This window comes from Pteropus alecto, unplaced genomic scaffold (genome assembly GCF_000325575.1).
Source record: "Pteropus alecto unplaced genomic scaffold, ASM32557v1 scaffold101, whole genome shotgun sequence".
Classification (NCBI taxonomy): domain Eukaryota; kingdom Metazoa; phylum Chordata; class Mammalia; order Chiroptera; family Pteropodidae; genus Pteropus; species Pteropus alecto.
In genome coordinates this window covers 14648860-14657547 of record NW_006432945.1, presented here as the reverse complement: position 1 = coordinate 14657547, position 8688 = coordinate 14648860, and positions in this window count along the sequence as shown.

The following is an 8688-nucleotide window of genomic DNA, read 5'->3' as shown; positions in this document are numbered from 1 at the left end:
TCCTGGCTTTGTGAAATGTTTCAGGCTCCTAGCTCTGGCTCGTGAGTTCACTGGAAGCAGCCTCACATTCCTGTCTGGAGATTGGCATGTAACATTTCTTTCAATCCCGTACTGCCTGAGAAAAATCCCAAGCTACGTGAAAAAAATATCTGGTATTTTCTCACTGGCAAGTACTCTCCTGTCAGCCATGCTCTCCCCAAGCAGTCATGCCTGATGAGCCCTACATGCTTTCAATCGTGTTCTGCCCGTGAGTCATAAAGACCCAAGGCAGCAGCGGGGAGATACAGAAGTGAAGGCGAGCACGTGGTTCCGAGCGCTTGGCTTCACACTCCATCGTGTGACTTCACACGATGGGCTCGGCACATTCCTGCAGAAGGCACTCCCGCATTCTGTCACGGGCAACTTTCCACCACCGCCGCCCAGAAAAATGAAATGGAGCCTGGGCCTTTCCCATTTATTCATACCTGGTAGCTCTCTTCCCAAGTGACTTCCACACAACCTTTTCTCATAGTTAAATGACAGTGCCTGGTAAATTACAGTTTAGAGTTGACTCAGGAGCAGGACTATATACAAGCCAGAAGATGACGTGTGAAGAGAGTACGATTGTGGTGTAATCAGCCATTTCGTGGGTGACTTTTGGGGGTCAGTGTCATTACTTCACAGTCTCCCCTCCTTCAGTCTCTGAATTCAGGTTCATTCAGAAAATCAGCAAACCTGACCATAGATCTGAAGAGTTTTACTTTTTAGCTCTCCTTTGGGGGTCAGGCAACATGTATACTCAAAAGAGTATAGGAACATCAAATGCCACAGAGTACCCTGTTATATGACCTTGTTGTACCCTGTTCTTTGGCTTCGTAGTAACTGGCACAACTGGCTATCGTGGGCTTTTTTGTTTTGTTTTGTTTTGTTTTGTTGATTTATTTTCTTTAAATGTCTATCTTCCACTAAACTGTAATGTTCAGGAGAACAGAGGCCACGGTCGTTTACCCAGAGTCTAGAACAGCACCCTGTATGTGTAGGCACCCATATATAACCTATAAGTGAATAAAACCGATTATTGGTTAGCATCTGCTTGGTTGAAAGCAAGCCCACAGAGTTTCCTTTGAACCTCTACAGATGTCCCCTGGCAGGATTGAAGGGACACTCAAAGAGTGTTGCACTTGTCTGCTGAGACCCTCCCCGGTCCCCCGGGCACTGTGGCCCCCAGAACTCCTCTTTACCTCTCTCCTGCCAGCTGCCTGCAGACTAAGCACAAGGAGGTCCTGTGGTCAGGATCACGGTGAGGTGCGTGTCCGAGCCCCTTTTCTTCTTCCAAATATCGTTAACCTCTCCATTCAAAATTCTCTGAAAACACCTGCCATTAGATTCTCTACATATCACCCACATTATCTTCTAAGCTCTAGGTCTCCCCTTTGTTCTTTCAATGAAAATTTTAGCCTCTAGCTCATTGTTTTTCGCCACTCACTACTCTCGTTAGAATTTTTGATGCCTCAGTAACCCCTGAGATAATCCATCTTGTCCATAGTTTCCCAGTTCTTTGATCTCATTTCCAACGCTCTCGACCTCTACCCCACCTCACCTCAGTCGTCCACTCCCACTGTGATACCCTAGAGCAGGGGTCCCCAACCCCCGGGCTGCACACTGGTACCGGTCCGTGGCCTGTCAGGAACCGGGCCGCACAGCAGGGGACGAGTGGTGGATGACTGAGCAAAGCTTCATCTGTATCTGCAGCCGCCCCTCAGTGCCAGCATCACCGCCTCGGCTCCGCCTCAGATCGTCAGGCATTAGATTCTCATAGGAGCACTTGGCCCTGGTGCCGCAAAGGCTGGGAACCACTGCCCTAGACAATATAATTTGCGAGAACTGAACCTCCCTCAAAACTCTCTGCTCACCACTCACGTTTCCACCTCAGGTCTTCTAAGAACCCTTCTCTGCACCCCATGGAACCTTCTCCTATTCACCCTCTTCTCTCTTCACTGGCACAGCCTGTCTCCCCTCCCTCCCCTCCCAAACCTCCAACAGTCCTACTCTCCCTCCCTCTCAGCTGATTACTTTGCTTGAAAGCTCGCTGAAGAACTAAGAACAATCAGAGATGAACCACCTCATCCTTCCCCACCGAACTCCCCAGCTCCCCGCACCTGCAGCCATGGGCTCTGCCTCCCTTCCTTTTGAAATGGGTGCATTTCCTGTGCCCCGGGGTGAAGTCACCCCCTCCACTTGTGCTGTGGTTCCTGTTCGTTTCATTCGCACCTTGTCAGATCGATGCCTTGCTATCTTCAGAGGGAGCAGCCAAGGCATAGAACCCCAAATGTTTCAGCAAAGAAGAATTCCAGGAGGAGATCCTCCTCGGAGGTGGGGTAGCGGTTTCAGCAGAGCTGCCTCGACAGCCCCCGTTTCGTCTGCCCCTTGAGATCGTGTCCTGTATTCTGTAGCCACTACCTCGTCCTGTACTCCAAGGTACAATGTTCCCCCAAGACACTGATCCAAGTACTTCCGGAGCCAAAATCGATTTTGATTTTTTCTTTGGTATGACTGGCACAGACTAGATTTTCCCAAAGGCGTTTTACTAGAAACTAAAGAAAAATACTTTGATATGTTGGGGCCCAGCTTGTGTATAGACGACATGCATTTGTTTGTTTGTTTGTTTGTTCATTAATTCCTCAGCTTTTATCATAATAGCTCTCTGCCTGGCCCCTCCAGGAATCTGGTGGGCAAAGCGGGGAGTTGGTCCATTTGGTCAGTGATAGAGGTTGAGGACCTGTGTATTTAGGTGCATCTGGGAGAAGGCCCGCCATGCCAGCCGCTCCATTCACCCGACACATGCTTACTGATCGCACCCTCTGTGGATGGACAGTAGCTAGAGACGTGCAGAAGTGATCTGGGTTACAAATGCCTTAGATCATAAAGTATGATAGTCACAGTACATTCCCGAGTCAGGAATGTTTCAGGCTTATTTCCACATGATTTTCCATCCTCCTTGCCAAAAGCAGGTTTAAGGTAAGGCTGGAAGGACGTAGATAGATTAGATCATCTAATGCTTTGAGATGACTGTTGAAAAACACAAAACTTAGTGCATGCCCCGGAGGTCAGAAAGTCAGTACTTGTTAGAACAAGAGACGGAGGGAATTCCCGAGGTCTTGGCAGAAAATACGTTCGACCATCTGGAACTACAGTCCTGGCGTTTGCAGCGTTATATTTCACTCTGCATTAAAGAGTGAATATTGTCTAGAAGGAAAAAAAAGGAGAAGCATGATAATTAGCCCCCAATGCGGGGAGGCTTCTGAGTTAGCCTCTGAGATCATCCCTGGAAAGAAACAAGAGGCTTGAGAAATGCTCTCAGATTGCTGCTATTTGCCCCTGGAAGCCTCTGTCTGAGACCCAGAACATTGGGAGAGGGCTTGCTGATCCAGAACCATCAAACAAAATCTAAAAAACCAGAATGAAGTTTAGGTTTTAAAGGAACTTTCATCCCGCCTGGAAAATGCATCAAGTGAGAGAGAACTCTTGCCTTTATTGGTAGCTCATTAAAAGCCTAGGAGGTCCTAAACTGAGCTTCATAATTTCCCCCTTGTCATGGTATACCCTCGTGTGACATCTGGCAGAGGGTTTAGGGCGTCACTGATATGAGAGAGTCTTAATCCATATCCTCTAAACGTGAGTCAGCTCTGACAGCTGTCAGAATGCTACCTCCATCTTAGTCTGGGCACTGAACCAACATAAAGAGATGCACCGTGAGGCAATGGAGCCGTCTTTCTACCTCCGGAGCGTCCACGTTAAGAAGGGCCTTGTCGAACGAGCACGTGCAAAGGAAAATAACCAGGATGATCGGGAACTTGGAAACAAGTGGCGAAGGACACAGGGAAGGAGAGCGAGAAAGCTTGGCCCCGAAAGAGAAAAAGGAAGAAACGGTGTGATTCCATGGGTGAAGGGTTGTCAGCTGGAGAAGGGAACACACTCGTTGGTCTACGGGGCAGAGGACAGTGGAGTTTCAGGGAGGCAGGTTTAAACACACCATTGGAAAGAATTCGCTCGTTCAGATTTAGCAGTTGCGGAAAGAGTTGTCTTACGAGCTAACGGATATGAAACGATAGAAGAGAAGTGATTGTGGATGTGACAAGAGGTGGGAATTTCACCCTGGGGACAGATTTGGGCTGGGTGACTTACACGGTTCTCTCCCTCGAATTCTGAAAATTTTTTTACCCTCAAATTACTTAACTCTGGCACAGAGTCTTCAAATGAAAATGGCACTTGGAAATCCTCTTGTTTTTCTCCTTTACTTGAAAGAGAGGCGCACCCCCCCGCCCCCGCCACGCCTTGTGAGCCAAGTAAATTTGCCTGCTCAATGGGTCACGTTTGTCTGTTTTTAGAGGACATGAATGCGGTTTGCAGAATGGGTTCCCGGGATGACGTTTTGGGAGGCAGTCTGAGTTTGAATTGTGCTCTCCTACCACATTCCAGATCCCAGAGATTCCCTGTGGGCAAAAGGAAGAAGCTGATGCTTTGCTCAAAGAGAAAAGCCGTTTTTTTTTTTTTTCTGCCAGAAAGTTGGAGAGCATTTATTCCTTGAGAGAAGAGCATGACCAAATAAGCTCATGATGCCGCTTCGCATGCCAGTATTCTGTATTGAAAGTGTGTCTAGACTTCACGCTTACTTCTCCCTAATTCAGATGTTGTAACATGATGCCATGTAATGACTCAATTTTACTTTTCTATAGTGTCATAAATGATCGATTAGTTGTTTTTTGTTTTTTTTTTTAAAGAACTTTATATACGACTTCTTCAAAATATTCTGTATGGCATATGCATTCGTTCACTTATATATTAAGAAAACGTTTACTATCGTATTAAATCTGGGAATGTAGGCATGAACAAGACAGAAAATTCTCCTGTTTTTGTGCAACTTAGATTCTAAGTGAGAAGAGACAGAGAAAAAGCGAAGTACCGCAGCCACCATGCAGACAAGTGAATGACTAGAGAGACGGTGGGTAGATAGATAAATCTGTTTAGCTAATCACAGGTGCAGCATACAAGAAGTGTTATACGGACTAGGTAAGAATAGCTAATGTAGAGAAGGTGCTGATGCTTCCTGCAGAAGGTCATGTTTGGCTTCAGACCTGAATGACTGAAAGCGATGCCAGCCAGGTGAAAACAGGGCATGAGAGCAGCGAGTGCAGAGGCCCTGTGTTGAGAAGGAGGCTGACTCGTTGAGGACCAGCCAGACTGTGGTGACAATAGGCTGGGGAGCACGGACAGGGAAGACAGGGGAGGAGGAGACAGGGACGTATGTGGGGGCCGGATCGTGAAGATTCTCGTAGGCTTTAGAAAGAAAGTAGATTTTAGATTTTACTCCAAGTGCATTTGAAGTCATTGAGAGTTTTCAGGAAGAAAGGAATACAATGGGATTATTTTTAAAAGACTCTTTTGGCTTCTGTGTAGCAAGTAGATTGGAAAACAGCAAGGGGGAGCCGGGAGACGGGTTAGCAGGCAGTTGCTGGACATAGACACGTAAAACTAAAAGTAAAATGCCCTAATCAACATGTTAGGCCAGTAGTTAACATGATTTACCATAGTGCTGTCCTCGCAGAACAAATAAACGTTTATCGATGAATTAAGTCTCTGTGACTGAAGCCAGACTCCTTGTTCTTTCCATGAACTGTGCTCTTTACATTTGGCTCCCGAGTACACAGTCGTATTTGGAAGCCTCGAGAGAGTCACTGCCCTGTGAGAGGAGTTCCAAGTAGGCTGTGTGCATTCCCAACGAGGAGCTGTCCAACTGGAAGAAAATCCACGGACACAGAGGGGACAGGAAGCTTGGTGGGAAGCACAGCAGAAGGAGACTCAAGGTTATGGGCCCTCAAGCCCCCTGCTGCCAAGGCTTCCTTTGGGGCTATAGTTATTTACCCCAGAGGCAGTCTGTGTTCTATCCCAGCATTGCCTCTGAAGAAAACCAAAGCACAAATATGAAAAGACAGATGTACCCTATGTTCACTGCAGCATTATTTACAATGGCCAAGGTATGGAAACAACCTAAGTGTCCATTGACGGATGAACTGATGGATGAAAGAAGACGCAGTTATACACAATGAAATATTACTCAGCCGTACAAGGCTAAAATCTCGCCATTTGCGACAACATGGAGGGACCTCGAGGCTGTGAGGCTGTGAAAGAAGTCAGACAGAAAAAGACAAATGCCACATGATCTCATTTACCTGTGGGATCTCAAAAACAAAACAAACGAAACAAAACATAACTCAGAGATACAGAGAACAGAACGGTGGTCACCAGAGAAGAGAGGGGTCGAGAATGGGCAGAAGGGGTAAAGGGGTCACGAGGTACCAACTTCCAGTTAGGAAATCAATAAGTTATGGAGATGGAACGTACAGCATGGTGACTACAGTCAACAGCATTGCAGCACCCATTCGAAAGTTGCCAGGAGAGTCGACCTTCAAAGTTATCTCTCTCACACACACACACACACACGCACACACGCACACACGCACACAAATTGTGACTTTTATGGTGACACATGGTAACTAGACTTATTGTGGTGATCATTTAGCAGTGTATTCAGATATCAAATCATTATATCGTACACCTGAACTAATATAATGTTATATGTCTATTTTACCTTAATAAAAAAAAGATTTAGGGAAATAATATGCTCCTGTTTCAGAGAGGTAAAGTTTACCTATTTCTGTTGTTGTGGTCCCTATATATTGTCTTCACCCTCGGTTCCAAATTGGGCAGAGCCGATGTGACTTGTTGAGGCCTATACCAAATTAATCCTGCTGAGGACACTCCAGAGGGAGGCCAGGAGCCAAGGAAGTGTATCTAAGTGACAGGACACTTAAAGGAGCAAACGGAGCCCCTAGCTTGCCACTGATGACAACTCGAAGTCTTTATTTCCGGCCTTGAACTTCTCTGAGTTAGAAATGATCCTGCTCACACAGACACCCCCAGAGCAAATAAACGGTCTGCTGAGCTTTATAGGAAGAGGACATGGAAAGATTCTCGGCAGCCGAGTGAACCGTGGGGGGCCCCGTTGAGCCCCCTTCCAGCCTGTGCAGCTGCCCTGTACCGTCCTCGCAGTGTAGGAGGCATGGATGGTGCCTGGCAAAGCCGCAGACTCATCCGAACGTTCTCAACAATGCACAGCCAGCTTTAACAGACCACAGCCACACATTCTCCTTACGTGTGGTCTTGACCGTTCACAGCGTGTTGTTCTTCCATGGCCCAGCTAAGCGCTCCCCCACAGCCCCCACCTGTCTCAGTCTTCAGGCGGGCTCCACAGAAGCAGACTCTGAGAGTGTAGCGTGCAGAGAGGTTACTTCGGGAAGCCCCAAGGCTCGACACCCGAGGAAGGAAGGGAAAGAAAGCAGAACATGGCAGAAGAAGTTGAGCCATGACGCTGACCCGTGACAACCTCAGACAACTTCATGGGCAGCTCAGATGCAAAGTGCCCCTTCACAGTTGTCCTGAATTGGACCAGATGGCCAGGACTTTAAACTCTCATTGATCAGTCATTGGATGGGGGGCCACTCGGGAAAGGACACGACTCACTGCGGCTCAGGCAGTCCCAGAGGGGCTGACGGCTGACAGATGGTGCCAACAGCATCCCAACAGCTAGAGCCACACACCCTTCCTTAAAGGGTCATCTGGACAGCGCACTGCAGTGCCCACCACCTGCTTTCCGTGAGTTTTCTAAAGATGCATGAAACTCCAGGAAGCGAACATGGAATGGAAGTTGGAACCTCCCAGCCTTCCTCAATGCAGAATTTTTTCTTTCCCATAGCAAGGAAAAAAATTGCTTAGCCTGAGAAGCGCTTTGGTGCAAAGCACCCCGAAGAATTAAAGTGACAATAGCCTCCATCACTGCAACTGTGAGAGGAAGGCAGACTTCTCTGCTTTCAAGCTGTCATCGTTTTGTCTCCTCTGGGATATATTTATGAGGTTCATTCTATCATGGAGGGCACATCCCCTCCTGGGAGAGCCGGGTCATTAATCCCACGGTCTGTGAGGCCACTGATGAAATTTTTTTGGAACAGAGCTGAGTCAAAATTCCAGTTATTGAACTTGCTGCCCTTTTCCCCCATGCCCCCCAGAAGAACACACCCCTGGGAGCTGAGGCCATCTCAGGGCCAGAGGAAGGAGCAAGAGGAGCATCCTGTAGTGGGGGGACCTGTGTCGGAGGGTTCTGAGGAAGATGTAAAGAAGCTGGAAGCAGGCGAGGATTGGAGGCTGTCAGGAAGTGGAGATTTTGTTGTGTTTTTTTTCATGACCGATGACTTTATTCGTTTGTATCTAGGAGGCAGGAGGGTTAACTGGGTGGAGAGTTGTCATGGGTAATGTAGCAGACACACATGCGTGGCTCTTCCGTCGTTTTCGTGTTAGCAGTGTGGCCTTGTCTCTGTCTTGTCCTAAACACGCCTCGTAGACCTGTCTGAACAGTGCATGTTCTGTAAATGTGTTAATGATTTATCGGGAAGGTACCATTCTCTATACCTGGCACAGATGTTATCATTTAGGCTTTAGTTTTTTTAGATGCCTTTAGAGCAGAAACTGACTTCTTCCTGTTCATTTAACTGCACCCTGAGAACTGATCTAGCCACATACTCAGTGTCTAAAGACAAGAGCAAATATCTGTATAATGGAAATAGGAGTTTTCTTAGAAACTTCAAGGGAATGATT